The following is a 19680-nucleotide window of genomic DNA, read 5'->3' on the forward strand; positions in this document are numbered from 1 at the left end:
TCCTATAATGCAAGGTACAATTTATCTACTGGTTGATTTTTCCGCTATTCCCATGGAATTCAGGAAAAATTGTCCCTTTTCCACCATTCTTCAACTTCCTGAAATCCTCCAGTTACAAGGTACCTGAACAAACTACCACTTCCTTTAAAAAAAAAAAAAAAAAAAAAAAAAAGATGTTCAGAGCAGTTACCACAAAAGCTCATAGGTCATTCAATGGGTTCTGGACCTGGAGGTATTCATTCAAATGCCAAAAACACCTCTATCCTCTCTAGTTTCCAACAGGAAATCCAAGAGATCATTCCTGGATAATACGGATAGGACAAGAAAGGATAGAGGGGCACAAGCAATTATTAGAATATAATAAATGGCATCTTTTACATCGTATTACTTTTGAAACAGACATAAGTTTGAAAGAGGACTGTATTCACACACAAGCAAGGGAACATCCTCACAACAGAAGGCAGCAAACTAGACAAAGGAAGAGATGTGCATGTGACAATTTTCAATGCAATGGACAAAACCAGTATCCTATGTTAGAGAGAAAGCATAACATCTTATACGATGAGCTTTAGAAATACAGTGCTGAGCACCTTAAAAGGTAGCTTACCTGATGCAACAGAAAAAGGGAAAGTGATATAAGGTAGCAGGTAACAAGGTCAAATAAAGAAAAAAAATGTCTTCACTCCATGATTTTCAGTAAGCAGCGTGTATCGAAATAAGAAAAACACTGCAGTTATTGAGAAGTGAGACTAATACCAAAGTGTGTACTTTGACTGTGGGAACAAATAAAAAAAAGAACCTATTTGATGCCAGAAAACTCATATGAGCGCTTCTTATATGTACCTATGTTGAAGTGCTAACCAAACAGAGATAAAAAGTTTAAGATTTGTGCTGTATGATTGAAAAAATTAGTTTTAAAAGTACATATGAAAACTCTGTTTCAACTCCTATGAAAAACCAGCTTGGAATTGGCAAGGCCTGTGATTAGTTAGTTGGAAAAAAGCATGAGGAAAATCTCAGCCAAGTTTTGAAAAGTGCACATCTTAAAATAATTTTTGAGAGTATTTAATTCATGACAGATCCAAACTGTGAAGAAATTATGTCCTCTGACTAAAAAATGTAAAATGGTTGAAAATATGCTAACCTATAGAAAAAAAAAAAAGAACAGAAAGAAAGTGAAATGAAATACCACTGAGATGATTTAAAAGTTGTATTCTATATGATGAATAGTATGTAAATTATCAATGGAAAAATCCTTTAAGCTGAATCATAGTATGTGTTTTATCAAATAATATTATGCTTGGTTAGAATTTTACCAGACAAGACAGGTCTACAAAACACTGGATTTTGTGCAGTATTAAATACTAAGAACAAGTATTTCTCAAGTTACTTTATTTCTTTATGAGTCACTGAAAAGCTCATGGGTCAACATAAAGACAGGGAGATCACTCACTTCCTGCCAGCAGGGTCAAACTTGGTGAAAATTGATTTAATTTGTGACCAATTAGAGTTGGATGGTGAGAAACGAGACAAAACTAAAAATGCAGGCACAGGGGATGGGGCATGAGGGCTGTGGTCAGTCAGTAATACTAACTCTGCCACTCCTTCCTCACACTCTTCACCTGCTCCAGAAATGATTTTGTCCATTGCTGCAGTTCTTCAGGGTAAATCTGTTCCAGCACGGGCTTTTCAGAGACTGCAGCCTGTGTCAGGATATATCCAGCTGCTATTGTTGGGTCCTACACAGGCTGCAGTGCGGTCATCTGGTTTGGTGCAGTTCTCAACACAGTCTACAGGGAAATGCCTGCACAGTGGTCTCCTCCACAGGCTGCAGGGGACCTCTGCTCTGTGGCTGGAGCATCTCCTCCTGCTCTGAGCTGTTTCTCACACTTTTTCCTCACTCCTCTCTTTCTCACACATTTCTGAGTGGTATTTTGGCCCCCTGACTATGTTTACCTTGAGGTGTCACCGCAATGGCTGAGGGGCTCAGCTGTGCCCTGTGCTGGGTCCAGTGAAGCTGACTGGAACTGGCTGTGTTCATTGCAGGACAACCTGGAGTCTCCTCACAGAGGCTGCCTGGCAGCCCCCAGCTTCACCATGTTCACTTAGTGTAATCATAAAAGTTCATCAAGATCTTTTTATCTCTATGACTTCTTTTTGAAGACACTTGGCTTTAGAAGTATAACATTAAAGTTACTGAAGTAATTAATTTTGCAAGGGTTTTTCACTTTTTATATAAATATCTACCCCAGATCTAACTGCCAAGATAGAGCAACTTGGAGAAAGCACTATACTCCATTGTTTATATTTCATTAAAAATGTACTGAAACCCTTCAAAATGTTGCAAATTCTAATCCCTCTTATCTGTTGTATTTGCCCCCTGCTGCCCCAAGAAAAGTCAAGGGGAATTAGGTCTGTCAAAATTCACAACGCAAAATTCTGGTTTCCCTTTCCAAGTTCCAAAATCCAAGCAAAACCCAACAGAAACACTGCACTACAATGTCTTGACTTTCCTTGTTACTCTTAACCAAGAAGAACCCACTTTTTAGTTGCATTGGCTGGCTGTAATTTTTGTACAGGGTATAGGAAAACCTTATTGTGAACAAGCAAATAAACAGGACAACTCTATTGTGCTGGTTTAAAAGTTAACCAGCAGGGGGAATGAACCCAACTCAAAGGAGAGATTATAAGTCAGAATAACAATTTATTAAAATAATACAGTAAGTACAATAATACAAACAAACAATTGGTCTCAACCCACAAAAACCCAAATGTGTAACCCAGTACCCTGGGGCCTGAACAAAGTGGTGTTCCTTGGGCCCTGTTTGAGTCCAAAGTAAAGGGAGAGGGGAAGAACCTGCTGGTGGGAGAGCTGCTGCAGTCTGGCCAGAACTGGTGATCGCAGTCCAGTGGTGGTCTAAGTCTGGTTGAGAGCGATGAGCTGCAGCCTTCCTCTGGATCCCACGAGTGGGTTAAAAATGTTCCAAGCCTCCAAGATTATATATCCTCCAGTTCAGGCAGGAATGCTTAGTGCTCCCCTCAGGGCGGGGAGTTTCACAAAGGGTGTGAGGACAGGAGCATCCTCCTGTCTCACAGACCTCTTAACACCTAGTTTATAGCCTGAGGAGTCAGGCTCTGTGGGCAGAGGGTGCGAATAGTCTATTGACAACAGTTTCTGGGAAATGACATGGAAGGCTATAGAATACACAGTTTTGGGTTACACCCATACATGATGAACTGATCTCAGTTGTCCTAACTAGGACATTATTCACCCCTTATTCTATGCCATCCATGTCATGCCCAAATTAACCCCCTTTAAAAACTATATCCCTTTAAAACTATATACATCTATATATATATATATACAATGAAACATTACAGACCATTCTCACTCAAAATTAGGTCCCCTTGTGGTACACAACGTGTCTCCCCATCTTTTTGCATTACCCACCACGTGGAACCAGGTCCCTGAGCAAAAACAATCCCTCGGATGGGTTTGCCTTTGCTTGAGGTGGGACTAATCCAAACAGTCTTCCCTAACATTCCTCTCATATGTACCACGGGGACTTTATCTCCATCTACAGTATGCAAAAGTTCTGATTGGGCAGGGCCAGCTCGATTGATGGAACCTCGGGTGTTGACCAACCAGGTGGCCTTTGCTAAATGCAGCTCCCAGTGTTTGAGAGTCTCCCCACACAGTGCCTTCAGAGTGGTTTTCAGCAGTCCGTTGCACCGCTCAACTTTTCCAGCAGCTGGTGCATGGTAGGGGATATGATACACCCACTCAATGCCGTGCTCTTTGGCCCAGGTGTCTACGAGGCCATTCTTGAAATGGGTCCCATTATCAGACTCAATTCTCTCCGGGGTGCCGTGTCGCCACAGGACTTGTTTTTCAAGGCCCAGGATTGTATTCCGGGCAGTGGCATGAGGCACGGGGTATGTCTCCAACCATCCAGTGCTTCCTTCTACCATGGTCAGTACGTAGTGCTTACCTTGGCGGGTTTTGGGGAGCGTGATGTAGTCAACTTGCCAGGCTTCCCCATACCTGTACTTCGACCACCGTCCACCATACCATAGAGGCTTCACCCGCTTGGCCTGCTTGATGGCAGCACATGTCTCACAGTCATGGATGACCTGTGAGACAATGTCCTTGGTTAAGTCCACCCCTCGGTCACGAGCCCATCTGTATGTTGCATCTCTCCCCTGGTGACCGGAGGCGTCATGGGCCCATCGAGCCAGAAATAATTCTCCTTTGTGCTGCCAATCCAGATCTACCTGAGAGACTTTAATCCTGGCAGCTCGGTCCGCCTGCTCGTTGTTACGATGCTCCTCATTAGCCCGTTTCTTGCCTACATGAGCGTCTACGTGACGGACCTTCACACTCAGCTTCTCTACCCGGCCAGCGATGTCCTGCCACATCTCCGCCGCCCAGATGGGTTTCCCTTGGCGCTGCCAGTTGGCCTTTTTCCATCTTTCCAGCCATCCCCACAGAGCATTGGCCACCATCCATGAGTCAGTGTAGAGATAGAGTCTTGGCCACTTCTCTCGTTCAGCTATATCCAAAGCCAACTGAACGGCTTTAAGCTCTGCAAACTGACTTGACCCACCTTGTCCTTCAGTCGCTTCTGCAACTCGCCGTGTGGGACTCCATACAGCTGCCTTCCATTTTCGGTTTGTCCCTACAATGCGGCAGGAGCCATCCGTGAAGAGCACATATCGCCTTTCATCTGCGGGTAGCTTGTCATATGGTGGGGCCTCCTCAGCCCGTGTCACCTTCTCCTCCTCTTCTTCAGAGGATAGTCCGAAACTCTCACCTTCGGGCCAATTGGTGATAATTTCCAGAATCCCAGGGCGATTAGGATTCCCTATCCGGGTTCGCTGCGTGATCAGAGCGATCCACTTACTCCATGTGGCATCGGTGGCATGATGTGTGGAAGGAACTCTTCCCTTGAACATCCAGCCCAGCACTGGTAGTCGGGGTGCCAGGAGGAGCTGCGCTTCGGTGCCGATTACTTCTGAGGCAGCTCGAACTCCTTCATAGGCAGCCAGGATCTCTTTCTCAGTTGGTGTATAGCTGGCTTCAGATCCTTTGTATCCCCGACTCCAGAATCCCAGCGGTCGTCCTCGGGTCTCCCCAGGCACTTTCTGCCAGAGGCTCCAAGAGGGGCCATTCTCCCCGGCTGCGGTGTAGAGCACGTTCTTCACGTCCTGTCCTGTCCTTACTGGCCCAAGGGCTACTGCATGGGCAATCTCCTGCTTAATTTGTTCAAAGGCTTGTTGTTGTTCGGGGCCCCACTGGAAATCATTTTTCTTCCGTGTCACAAGGTAGAGAGGGCTTACAATCTGACTATACTCGGGGATATGCATCCTCCAAAAGCCCACAGCGCCTAGGAAAGCCTGTGTTTCCTTCTTGCTGGTTGGTGGGGACATGGCTGCTATTTTGTTAATCACCTCCATTGGAATTAGACGGTGTCCATCTTGCCACTTCACTCCTAGGAACTGAATTTCCTGAGCAGGTCCCTTGACCTTACTCCGTTTAATGGCAAAACCGGCTCTTAGGAGAATCTGGATTATCTTCTCTCCTTTCTCGAAGACTTCGCCCGCTGTGTTCCCCCATACAATGATGTCATCAATGTACTGTAGGTGCTCTGGAGCCTCACCCTTTTCCAGTGCAGTCTGGATCAGTCCATGGCAAATGCTGGGACTGTGTTTCCACCCCTGAGGCAGTCGATTCCAGGTGTACTGCACACCTCTCCAAGTGAAAGCAAATTGTGGTCTGCACTCCGCTGCCAAAGGAATGGAGAAAAAGGCATTGGCTATGTCAATGGTGGCATACCACTTGGCTTCCTTGGACTCCAGCTCGTACTGGAGCTCCAGCATGTCCGGCACAGCAGCACTCAGGGGTGGTGTGACTTCATTGAGTCCACGGTAATCCACCGTCAGCCTCCACTCTCCGCTGGACTTACGCACTGGCCATATAGGGCTATTAAAGGGTGAGCGAGTCTTGCTGACCACCCCCTGGGTCTCCAGTTCACGGATCATCTTATGTATAGGGGTCACAGAGTCTCGGTCGGTGCGGTATTGCCGACGGTGCACTGTTGCTGTGGCTATCGGTACCAATTGTTCTTCAACCTTCAGCAGTCCCACAGCAGAGGGGTCCTCTGAGAGACCAGGCAAGGTGTTCAACTGTCTAATTTCCTCCGTCTCCACAGCAGCTATGCCAAAAGCCCAACGAAGTCCTTTTGGGTCTTTGAAATACCCACTCCTCAGGTAATCTATGCCAAGGATACACGGGGCCTCTGGACCAGTCACGATGGGGTGTCTGTGCCATTCCTTCCCAGTCAGGCTCACTTCAGCTTCCAGTACAGTCAGCTGTTGGGATCCCCCTGTCACCCCAGAAATGGAGATGGATTCTGCCCCTACGTATCTTGATGGCATTAATGTACATTGTGCGCCAGTGTCCACTAAAGCCTTATATCTTTGTGGCTCTGATGTGCCAGGCCACCGAATCCACACAGTCCAATAGACTCGATTGTCCCTCTCCTCTACCTGGCTAGAGGCAGGGCACCCCTAGTCCTGGTCATGGTACTCATTGTGCTCTTCTTGTGGGTATGACCTGGAGGTCCCTTCAAGAGGATCAGACGTATCATCATTCCTGTACCGTCTGGAGTCTTGCCCACGAGAGACTGGAGCAACGTTTACCCTTGAAGAGTTCTTTATGGTATTTGTTCCTCTTTTCAGCTCACGTACCCGGGCTGCTAAGGAAGAGGTGGGTTTCCCATCCCACTTCCTCATATCTTCTCCATGCTCACGGAGGTAAAACCATAGATCGCTACGTGGAGTGTACCTTCTCTCCTTAGCTGGGGGACGCTGGCTCCTGATAGCAGAGACTCTTGTTTGTCCTGGCGAGATATGGAAAATCCCTTCCTTAATCTCTTCTCTTAGCTTCTGGTGTCCCTCTTCAATTTTCTCTTCCAGGCTTCGGACGTGTTCAGCCAGTTTGGTTTCCACAGATGAGACGTGGGCTCGTAATGGGGCGGTGACAGTGTCTTCATAAATCCTGAGTTTGCTAACCAATGCTCCCACCTTGTCCTCTCCCTCCCTCCATTGCAGCGTTGCTAAGTAGCGGGAATACATTTCTGGCCCGAGTCGTGCAAACTTTAACCACATTTGGGAGGTGCACTGTACGCCATCTGGACTCTTAGGGAATCTTTCATCCTCTGAAAAGATTATCTCCAGTACAGCTAACTCCCTTAAGCACCGGATACCTTGTTCCATCGTGTTCCACTGTCCTTGCTGTACGTGGAGGTCCTCTTTGCAAAGGTATCTCTCCCTCACACTGGACAACAGTCGCCGCCAGAGGCTGAGAGTTTCCTGCCTCCTTCCAATCCCCTGATCAATGACTACATCTCGAGACAGGGATCCCAGCTGTCTGGCTTCACTCCCATCTAGGATCGTATCGTTAGCTGCGGCATCCCAGATTCGGAGCAGCCAGGTCAGAATGGACTCGTTCGCCTGTCGTGTGAACTCTCTCCGGAGCTCACGTAGCTCACCCAGGGATAGGGACCGAGTGATTATTTCTGGCTCTGTCTCCTCCGGTGGATGTGAAGGTCCCGCCTCTTCGTCATCATTTGCTATGCGAACTGATTTAGTCTTTGATTTCCTTTTCTGGACAGGGGCGACTGCTATTGGTTTTGCTTGTTCTTCTGGCTCCTCGATGGTTTGTGTGGACACGGTGCTGGTTGGTTCATTTCTTTCTCCCTCTGACTCAGCTGTGGTTTGGGTGGACGTGGTGTCTGCGGATTTGGTCCTTCTCTCCTCGCCCTGACAGTGCTGTATCATGTCAAGCAGTGCCCGGTAGGCAGTGGCCAGGGCCCAGCAGGTTGCTGTGAGCTGGCCATCTCTGGAGCTGCCAGAGCATTTTTCCTTCACCAGTCTTATCATGCTAACAGGATCCTGCAGTTGTTCAGGGGTGAATTTCCAGATCATTGGAGGAGAAAACTTTTCCAAATACTGGCTGATGTCCTCCCACTTCCCGTGCCACTCAGCATTATCTGCTCCCAGGGCAGGTGTCCAAACAACCTCCCTAAAAGGCACTTTTCTGACCCTAAACATGGTGTACACAGTACAGAGCAGACAGAGCAACACTAACAATAACATTATGCTGTCCTTAACATCAAAAGGGAACTCAATATTTTCAAAAACTGTTGTAGCAGGTCTGAAGGGGAAGAAGGAGGTGGGAGGCTGGAAACCATCCACCCCTGTTCCCCCAAAAAGCTGGGTACGATTTTTAATGAGGCCCCAGAGGTAGCAACCCAAACCAGGACAGGCAAACAGGACTGAATACACATTTACAATGAAACTCATTGCTTCTGATGTTAGAATGACATAAACATAATATACTAATAAAGCAATTTGGATCCCTCTCCCTGGTCTTAAAGAGAGCATCAAAACAGGCAAATAATACGCCATCTGTGGAAATATGAACAGGCTCAAATACAACATCCATGTGAGTGCATCAAACAACATGGTGATCAGGGAGTTTCTATATTCAAATAGACAAATGCTTCAATAGACAAATGCTTCAAATGAAATTGTGATTCTGACTTCTCTCTCTCTGCCCGACGTTTGGGCGCCAAAATGTGCTGGTTTAAAAGTTAACCAGCAGGGGGAATGAACCCAACTCAAAGGAGAGATTATAAGTCAGAATAACAATTTATTAAAATAATACGGTAAGTACAATAATACAAACAAACAATTGGTCTCAACCCACAAAAACCCAAATGTATAACCCAGTACCCTGGGGCATGAACAAAGTGATGTTCCTTGGGCCCTGTTTGAGTCCAAAGTAAAGGGAGAGGGGAAGAACCTGCTGGTGGGAGAGCTGCTGCAGTCTGGCCAGAACTGGTGATCGCAGTCCAGTGGTGGTCTAAGTCTGGTTGAGAGCGATGAGATGCAGCCGTCCTCTGGATCCCACGAGTGGGTTGAAAAATGTTCCAAAACTCCAAGATTATATATCCTCCAGTTCAGGCAGGAATGCTTGGTACTCTCCTCAGGGCGGGGAGTTCACAAAGGGTGTGAGGACAGAAACATCCTCCTATCTCACAGGCCTCTTAACACCTAGTTTATAGCCTGAGGAGTCAGGCTCTATGGGCAGAGGGTGCGAATAGTCTATTGACAACAATAGTCTAGTTTCTGGGAAATGACATGGAAGGCTATAGAATACAGTTTTGGGTTACACCCACCATGATGAACTGATCTCAGCTGTCCTAACTAGGACATCTATGCCTACCAAAACAGTGATGAGCCTTTGAGGGGCCAAATATGGGCTAATTGCTTATTGTTCATCACCACATTTAAAAGAATTTACACATGTAGGAAAAAAACTTCCTTAGAAATAGGCTTAAAAATATAAAGGCCTATTAAAAATTTTTACATTCTTTCCCACTAATATTTCACTTCAGGTCTTAAGTTAGCATATTTGCTTTTCAAAATGATTTTCAACACTTATTATTCTTTTAAATAATAATCTTATCTTTCCAAATCTAACTAAAGTAACGGCCAGTGAAAGCAGCAGCATGATGAGCAGAATTTAGAATTAGTTTGGTAGCGTGCTATGCAAACTTTAAAATTAGCTAGGTTTAATCCATTGCAAAGAACTTCTCTCATTGAAGAATCGCCCTTTCAAGTCTGGATCAAGCATATATTATACATAGTACTTTAGCAGTGAAACCACATTTGAAATTTGAAATTTGAAACCCAAAGTTCTCAAGCATAAACGTGGTCAATCTGGTTTTCTGCACACCTGCTGAAGAGGTTCAGATGCAGAAGCAATTGTATAGAAATAGTTTTAAGATTTTTTGTGATGAATCGTCTATCTCGCAGTATAATATCTTACAGTACATGATTTTTTAAATTAATATTTAATCAAATTATTTCCCGGTTAATAAAATGGAATTACTATGTAGTATCAAGTCATGCTGTATTGGTTTATATGTAAACACGCCTCTGACATGTGCTTCAAATGCCTACTGAAAAAAAAAATTACTTGTAATAGCAAGACCTAGAGTGTAACAGAAGTGGACTTGAAATGTCAGCTAAACTTTAGTCGAAGACATGGAATGGCACTGTGTTACTAGAAGAAAGAGGGCAAGACTGAAACAGTTGTAAGTCAGCATGTGCATGCAGCTGTCACCTTAATCCACTAGTGACTACGTACAAGATCCCTGGATTAGTGATTCAGTATTAACAGATTTAGATACACAGTGTGAGAAATGAGGATATAACTAATAGGCCTGTCCTGTTTGACCAGTCTGAAGAATTCAAAACTTGAACTAATTCAAAACTGGCCTTTAGAGCTAAGTATCAGCTAATGAGTCCAGTATATGAAATACTGGAAATGGAAGCGTATACATTGTTGTCTTGGTGAGAACCAAATCAGAGAACTGAGTCCCCTGAAGAAAAACTCATATGATACTTCTCAGGCTTCCATTTGGAGGAAAATTTAATTGCGTTTATCCAACACCTACATGCATCAGCTATGGAAAAAAAACACAAACAGAATGATACACCATACAGAAAAACATCAGTCTAGAATTGTTTATCAATCACCAAATTAAACTGCTTAGGAATCCCATCATACACAGAAGGAAGATAGAGTTACTAAGGAGGCAGGAAGCCAGGTAACTTTGTATCAACTTCAGAGAATGCAGAAACATTGTGTGCATCACTTTTTTAAAAGGTTATTTGTATAATATTTTTATAGCAGGAATCACCTATGCACTGCTGCACTCCTAAAATAACTATTTGTGTATTGATAGCTTCATTGTACCTTGCATGATGCACTGCTGCATGGCACAGAAGACCCAGCGGCACATACACCAGCAGCAACAGAACAATACAGATTTCACAAGAAAACCATGAGCAAGTATCCAGAGAAGGTACTCAACCCTAGGAGAAAAACAATGTTTCACAGCACTACTATTTGCTGGTGGAGAGACTAGAGCATTCTGGACTTAGATTTATGGTGATGGGACTGGAAATTCCAATTTCAGGAAATCAGTGGAGTTGCAGCTAAAACAGAGGCCTGCTGTACCTGTGAAGGCAGCACACTACAATTTAAGATTAGCTTCATTTGAATACAAACATAAGCAACTTAACATAGTACAACTGAATAAGCATTTCCATAAATGCAGTATTAATATTATTAGCAACAGAACTTATGCTAACTATGCAAGTCCAAGTCTTGATCCGTAAGGCTCATTATCAACATCTTATGAAAACTGGCTCTATGAACTAGACGTTGGTACCAGATGTCTCTTTACGATATAAAATTTAAGCATGTGATATCAAAGATCTTAAAACTATGGACATAGATGAAAAGCAGAGGCCTCCAGAACCATAAACAACTCCTTAATGATCAGATACTGGTCAGTGAAAACATGCAACCCCCAGAGCCGGGAAGGCTGTTTTTGCTCTTGGTGGGAGCAGGTACTCCAGAGGAAAAGAAAAAACCTAACAATTGAGCAAAAGGGTAAAGAAGCAAAAAGGTTGCAGTTTGGGATAGGAACTCCTCTCCAGCATGACACCACATGCAGTCCAGGGTCATGCACCTCAATCATTTTATAAAAGATGGTTACAAAAAATCCTAATTCGGGGGGGGGAGGTGTTGGCAGAAGATGCCTACTTGAGTTCTGTCCCTGTCCTGTCACCTCCTCCCACCCCTTACTGAAGAGCTCTTAAATCAGGTTAGGTTAACCTCAGCAACTAGGACCATCGAGAACAAGGATATCAGGCTAGCTACATGATACTGGTACTACATGGTACCGAATAGCTACAGCTAATTTAGGATATGTCAGATATACAACTGACTGCTTTGAACACATAACAATAATAGTTAGTGTGTAAGAACTAATGTGTAGCAATAATTAATAACATGTAAGAACTAATTAAAAGCACAAAGCATGTTGCTAATGAATGTCAGCCTAAAAATGCCAGCCTTTCATTCTAAACTTAAAATTGACCTGAATTGTCAGTTTAAATTCTTTCATCACAGCTTCCTCTAATTACTTCATATATTTATATATTTTTGTACATATATATCTATACACACAATTAGTTCTGAAAGAGCTTAAAAAGACAGCTTAGGAAAAAGAGTATCATCCTTAAAAGGCAGCAACTTAAAAAGCTTTAAGAATATATCAGACACCAGTCACAGTACAATCAGAGTTAAGTGCCTGGAGACATGGGGTAGTACATTCTGTTCCAACTAGTCCTCTTAACTGAGCAAAGATGGACCTCAATCAGTTGAGTGGAAAGACACACTAAACAGATTTCAGAAGTGGCTGAAGTTCGCCAGACTACTTGATCTAATTCACATTGATCAGAATTCACCCGGAACAAGAGAAAAGCAGCAACTAAAGTTTATGCCCAAAGGAGAAAAAACATGAATTAGGAGAAGGAGAAAACAACACTCAACTAATTATCTATGAAGAATTATTCTCCATGTATGGACAAAAATGAAAGGCTGGTAAGACAGTGACTTCAGAAAGCAACTAAAACATATGGTTGAGTGCAGCTGCATATTAGCAAATAAAAAAAAGTATTCTGACCTTTCAACTTAATCATTCTATGCATATCCAAAAGTGAGGTCCAATATTGCACAAATCCTAAATAGAGCTGTTGAAAACATCATTAATGGCTATCACAAGACACATCAGATAACCAACAGTAAGTTGCCTAGGAGGACTATTGAGCAACACTACAATGCTGGACGGAGTGACACATGAACCAACTGTATCCATGAACAAGAAATCAACTATTAATCGAACTTATGAAAATGCACAGAAATTCAGATTGAGCAAGAGTAAGGATTGCAAATACAATAGAAAAAATTGCTGAGTTTTAAAATCATAGTTAGCACCTAATGCAAACACTGAATATTTAAGACTTCATGTAGCATCTGTGAGAAACGCTCCACAGCATGAACCTGCTCCAACATAAACCGCGGGCAGGAATTATGATCCTGAAGTGGACGTCAAATAACGAACAGTGTTAGAATTTAACTATCTTAATAAAAAGTCATGTGGGGGAACAATATTCTCACTGATAATAAGAAGTTGACGGAAGTACTGGTGGATTACAGCCCTAATTTCAAGTGTGTGGTAACACATGATTATATTCAAGTACTAAAGACTAATTCTTCAGCAATATTAAGTAATCCTAAAATATTTGCTTAATACACATTACAGATTTTTTTTCTTACATCTTAATCATTATGGAATCTTCATCATAGTACACAGAACAGCCTCACCTAAGTTGATCTAGGTGTGTATTTTTCCATTTCTGACAATTTCTTCAATACACACTATCAATCATCAATTCCTCCACCATGCCAAATAATTGGTTTTTGCTTGACAAGGATATTAGCACTTTATAGCACTTGGATATATACTGGGCAATGTTCTCATATTTTCACATTAACCCATCAATGGCTGGTTCAGATAACTCACATGCATACACAAATTTGAACAGAGGATGTGAGTGCTAAAACTAATTGTCCAGGAGAATCCCACATTTCAAGCAACTTCTGCCTGCTGCACAAGCAGCAGCCCAGTATCATTATCTCCCAGGCATTACCTCCTTTTCTCTTCTTCACTCTCCTGTTGCTCTTTGGCATTTTCCTCTTCAGAAAAGAATCACCTCTGGCCTTTCACATATGAGTAAGTACTCTTGGCCACATTTGCCTCTATTTAGAATATCTGTTTCCCATTTAACCAAGATCTTCCACCAGTCTGGATTTAGCTACTTGATTATTTGAGGCACACACCAAAGCCTAAAAGTACTAATTGCCACGTCCTAAATAAACCCTTATCTAGTTAGGGCTTGTATTATATGTCTTAGTTTACTCAGGCCATCTTTTTAGTAGCAATTATGGTTGAGGAAGCACTTTATCAAATTACAGAAAATTAATTATTCAATTAAATGCTCATCACATCATACTAAACCAGATTGTTTTCCAACCTCAGACAGTTGGAAAAAATATTTTCCCATGCAATTAGCAATTACTACAAATTTACTGCTAGTGTTTCTGCCCAGGGCATAGATTTATAGCTTCGTTTTCTTAATAAAAGCTTTTACCAACTAAACCCTATCACTTCTTGTTCAACTAAACTAGCAACAGACTGAATCAAACCTATCAGTGGACAAAAACTGCAATTACAGCATTTTTTTATCATAAGCAGGTCTGTTATCAAGAACAAATTTTGAAGCAGTAGCTAGAAATGAACAAATCCAAAGTTTACCCATATTAGTTATCCAAGTGGGTCCACTTCTATACATTACCACACTATCTGAGTCAAAGACACATTTGACATGGTATAAAACGCAAAAGAAACACAGCAACATACCATTCATGTCAAGGTGAATTTTTGAAAGACTACTTTGAAAGACACAATTCGTCATGCTCCCAAGAATATTTGTCTAGCACTGACACCTTCTTCAACAAAAACCACACATCTTTTTTCTAAAACTTAGATATCTGTAAGGTCTGAAGTTTCAGTGAAGAAAAACTCTCATTGGAAGGTTCTGTGTAACTTGTAAATCTGCTTTTAAAAATGTCAATCTCTACTTCCTCTCACAAGTGCCCAATTATTAATGGTGGCCAATGTTGTACTATAAATATAATAGAAGTACTATGAAGAAGGGCAGCTGTTCAGCTAACCTATCTCTAAAAAGTGGGGTAAGTTTTTTAATTTTAGTGGCTGATTACTGGAAACAAACATGTCGCACTCTCTTCAGACTATATATAATGAAATGGAAAGCTTAAAATTGAAAACTACCAGTTTAGCTCTTTCATTATAGTGTTCTTGTTCTTTCAGCAGACTAAAACTAACACATGTTTATATCTGCCCTAATTTATAAAATGAATATTTATGAAGTTCTTTACAACAGCAATTTATTACAACTTAGGGGGGAAAAAGCTAAGACAACTCACTAAGCCGTCTCTCTGCAGACTTCCATTTTCTTTTCTTCTTGCTTCTCCTGAGCTCCAGATATTCACAGCAGATACTCAAAACCCTCACCTTTTAGAAGTTCATTCTGAAGGTAAATGGCTTGCTGCAATTTGTATATTAATACAAAGCATCACTACTGCTTTCTTAAAGCAACTGTGCCTTTGAATTAAGTGTTTCTTAAAAAAAGAAACCAACAAACTAGTTTACTTGAAAGTATCTCCACTATGTAAACTGAATTTTTTGCTCAGTCCTGGTTCAGGCGCTTCCACAGACCTGTCTAAACATCTTGTTACAACACAATAAAAACAAAGTGTTCTAAAAAACCCCAAACTAATAACCAATAGCATGTTTCCATAAAGATTTTGATATCAGTATACATCACTGCAGCATAACCTAAGCCAAGAAAAAATCACTGCATCACAGGTATTGCATCTTGTTTAAGTAACCAAACCAAAAAGTTTTTCTACATCAGTAATATAGACAGGAAGGAAGATGAAGACTAACCACTGGATTAAAACAACATGGCAAGTTGAAGAAAAGCTGAAGTTTTAAGTTGAAACTCGAGGTTTTGGACCTCCTCCTCTGTAGGCAGTCACCTCTAGTGACAAAAAACACAAAGTTCACACATGGCTGACTTTAAGCGTTCTTAAACTTTATCAAGCATGACACTTCTCTAAGCATTTTTCAAGATTGTCTGTATGGGTCCATGCAGAAGAGCTATCCTGACCAGGCAAATCCTTTCTGGAAAAACCCTAGAATTCACCAGATAAACACTTCATTGTTAAGAATTTATAAAGAGATTTGAGAAGCTATTAATATAAATTACTACCATGATTAAATCAGTGATGGCATTGCTGCAAGACTGCCTCAAGTGGGGGTCACAGCATGCTGTTCTTGACTTATCATGCTGTGATTACATTAGTTAGTCATGTACAAGTCACTCTGTACAACAGTGGTGATGACACTATATGAACAGACACAGTAATCAAGGCAAAGAAAATACAAGCTGAAAGACCTGTCCCCCTGAAAGTTGAACTTTCAGGTCTACAGAGTATTTTCTTTGTTCTTTTAATAAGAGTCCCTAGACCTTCCAACTCCAAAACTGAGTCCCAAAGGTCCACCTCTACAGGACTTCCATGGATCCACTCTTAATCACGCGCACAGAATTAATTCTCCATTGGAAGTTTGACTTTAGGAATGAAAGAACTACGAAGTTTTAAGATAAAGAAGAGTGTCTTTAATAAAGACCATCTGGCACTGACAACCACCTACCAAAGTTACTTAGTATGCTGAGATTAATACAACAAAGCTTAAATTTGTCCATATATCAACTTTTTATAACACCCATAATTTCCTCTCATCCATTGACTACATAGCAGAACTTTTAACTTGAGTTTCAGCTTCTACCCTTTTATAAACCAACTAAACACCTTTGAGATGTTTTTTCTTAGTTGGATAAAAGCAACTCAACATCATATAATGACTTTCATTGTCCTTCCACAAACCTAATTCACACGGCCAGTTCTTGATGGTTCATTACTTGAGATAATCCAGTGAGTATACAATAAATATTCATCCTTTAGTGCTTTCTTCCAGAAAAATCAGCCCTTTTGAGCCCCAGGAGTTAATATAGCAAGTAGTCCAACCAGATCCCATATTTTTCATTCAATTAAAGACTACTGTCACAAGACCATACCTGTTCTGGAGGTATGACAATATAATTCTGCACTTGAAACACCCAAAAAAGCTAATTTAATTAGTCTGCCTTTCATCAAATAGAGGGGTGAGACGAGTGTTTTACAAAATATCCCTGTAGAATTATCTATCAATCCCTAACCAATGCAATACAAATGATAAAACAAGAGGAGAAACAACTGTGGGTTTCTGCATACAAGATTCATGTCTCAATTAATATTATGACTTAGAATTAGACTGATCTTCATTGCTGGAAGTACGGTAAGACTACTCAGTGACAGCAGCTTTCCAAACTTATGCTTATACATCAACAAAACATGGACATTCTGTAATAGGAGTAGAATTAACTATGCACAGAAAATCATTACATTCCCCCCCCGGATTCAAACACGCATACCTAATCTGAGTGCCTAAAAGAAAGCTTCATGAAACTCCAACCACCTACAAAGAAACATTACGGCCACGAACAACATCTCATATTGCTCATGTCCTGCATGGTACTGAAGGAAGACTTACTGAAATACGCCATGTTAGGATAAAAGTAGTTACTACATCTGTCTTTGGATAGCAAGATCAAGGGAAACTGAACTTACAGTATAGTGAAAGATTGATGAAAAATATTAAAGATTAAGATCCCAACTACATCAAATCAGTTCAACTGACATTAAACCAGTAAGAAACCTGACTTCCCTTCCCTACCAAAGTAATCACAACCCATGCAGTAAAGAGTAAGTTCCACTGACCGCAATGGTAGTTGTCACATATTGTCATCTCAACACTGACTTTAGCAGCTTGGTGTTCTATGCATTTAAATACATACTAGAAAGCTTATAGTTAGTAAAGACATTACAAGGACACAGAATAAAGATTAACTATCTACCTCAGGAAGAATATTTTAAAAATTTACATTTAAGTATAAGCAATTTTCAATTGAAAACTTAAGTTAAAAAAAAAATTCAATTTGATACAAAACTATCAAACCAGAAGCATTCATGCTAAAACTCTGACTTAGAAGTATGAATTCTGAAAAACTAAGAGATAGAATATTCACAGGACAGTTTCGAAAGCATATTTCTACATCCTAGAGACATGATCCAATGGTATTCCTGGATCTTTAAAATTTACACAACAATAATTTTAATTGCAATTAGAAATAATTAACAGGAATTTACTAGCTTTCAGGGATACCATCTCAAACTACAGTCAAGCAATTAGACTGTCAAATACCACTCAGAAAGCATGAACTTGAACGAAAATGGAACAACTAAAATATCAGATTAACTTTTAAAATTGTGGACACTTTTAATTCTTTCTCAATGTAGTCAAGAAGTTCAGGAACTGAAAACTGAATGCAACAATTCAATTCCAAGTTACCACATGTAACAAGTGCCAGACAGAAGAGTCAAAAATTACCTGTAAGACGTTCCAGTGTTACATAATTACTAGTCAGAATACATGCTCGCCAACTTCGCTTTACAAACTGCAATGTATCAAAACATTCCAGCAGAAATGGCAGCATCACTATAACCTCTCACTCCACCACCACAAGTGGAATTCAGGATGCTGAGATGTGCTCTACAGTGTGCTTCCAGATGTTCTTTCATCAACATGCTTGCCAGCACCTTCCTGTCTCTTCCTGGTTGGCATGCTAAGCCTCTTGCTAGTGAACTTGAAAACTTTTTGGAAGTCCTGAGCAGAGGCTAAGTCAGAACTCCTAGAGACTGTTATGTATGATAAATTCCTGATTAAGCAACATCTTGAGCAAGTTTAAAAAGTTTAAGCAGTTTAAAAAACAGTTTTAAAATACATTAGGTGATCTGTTTCAATTTATAGAGGACTATGATACCTGTCAGACATATATATGTAAAACTCTCCTTTCCTTCACAAGCTTTTTTTCCAAAATGCATATGGTTGATGTTATCAATACAGTTTTTTTTTTCAAACCAAGATGTGTTTATTAAAATTCTAGTTGTTAGCTGATTATTACTAAGAAAGAGAATACTTCTCATTTGTCATCTTTAATTCGGTTTGAAAAAAACCCCACATATTTGGTGGAATAAGAATATAAATAGTAAGATTTAACACTATTACTCTAGGAATTTGTGTGCTAGACAGAAGTCCAGCTCTTTTTACCTAAATCACATAACTGGACTGACTATTCAATGGTACTGCAGAAAAGCTACAGTATGCTTTTTGACAAGCACTAGTCATAATGCATATCCATAATTCTGGAAGCCAAAAAAGCAAATTTTTTTTCTTTATCTAAGACAAATTCACCTTTATGAGATTTCATACTATTGTAAAGATTGGAAAAGACCTCTAATATCATCGAGTCCAACCACCAACCCAGCACGACCACCACATTCACCATTAAACCATGTCCTCAAGTTCCATCATATCCACAGGTTTTTTAACACTGCCAGGGTCAGTGACTCCACCACTTCCCTGGACACCCTGTTCCAATGTTTTATAACCATTTCTCTGAAGCCATTTTCCCTGATATCTAATCTAAACCTCCCATGGTACAACTTGAGGCCATTTACTCTCGTCCTGCAACTTGTTATCTGGCAAACTAGACTTGACTAAAATCTCCTTTCAGGTAATTGTAGAGGGCAATAAGGTACCCCCTGAGCCTCCTTTTCTCAGGCTAAACAATCCCAGCTCCCTCAGCCAATCCTCATAAGACTTGTGCTCATTTATATGTAGGCTCTTTACCTCTTATCAGTGTATTCTGAACCTTCTTTTACAGCAACACACAAACTTGTTCAGAGCAAGCACGTTTTAGAAGAAATTTTCCCCTTGGAAACATTCTACAGAGTCATATTCAGAAAGTACAGTCAAACCTTCTCTCTCTAGTGCAAAGACTGTGAAAGATGGCACCTCCTCTGGGAAGTTGGTCTGGGGCCTGGGAAAAAAATGGTGCAGCCTTCAGAGGCAAACAGTATCTCTACCCACAAAAACCTCTAATGTA

At 41.1% G+C, this 19680-nt stretch overlaps 1 protein-coding gene across 2 annotated transcripts in view; it reads right to left on the reverse strand.

Moving 5' to 3' along the window:
• The window catches only part of CERT1 (ceramide transporter 1), an 84754-nt gene that overhangs the window by 61156 nt on the left and 3918 nt on the right, over positions 1 to 19680 (reverse strand). The gene's annotated exons all lie outside the window — the stretch shown is intronic.

Source organism: Manacus vitellinus, unplaced genomic scaffold (assembly GCF_001715985.3).
Source record: "Manacus vitellinus isolate BGI_N305 unplaced genomic scaffold, ASM171598v3 scaffold_18_pilon, whole genome shotgun sequence".
In the NCBI taxonomy this organism is placed as follows: domain Eukaryota; kingdom Metazoa; phylum Chordata; class Aves; order Passeriformes; family Pipridae; genus Manacus; species Manacus vitellinus.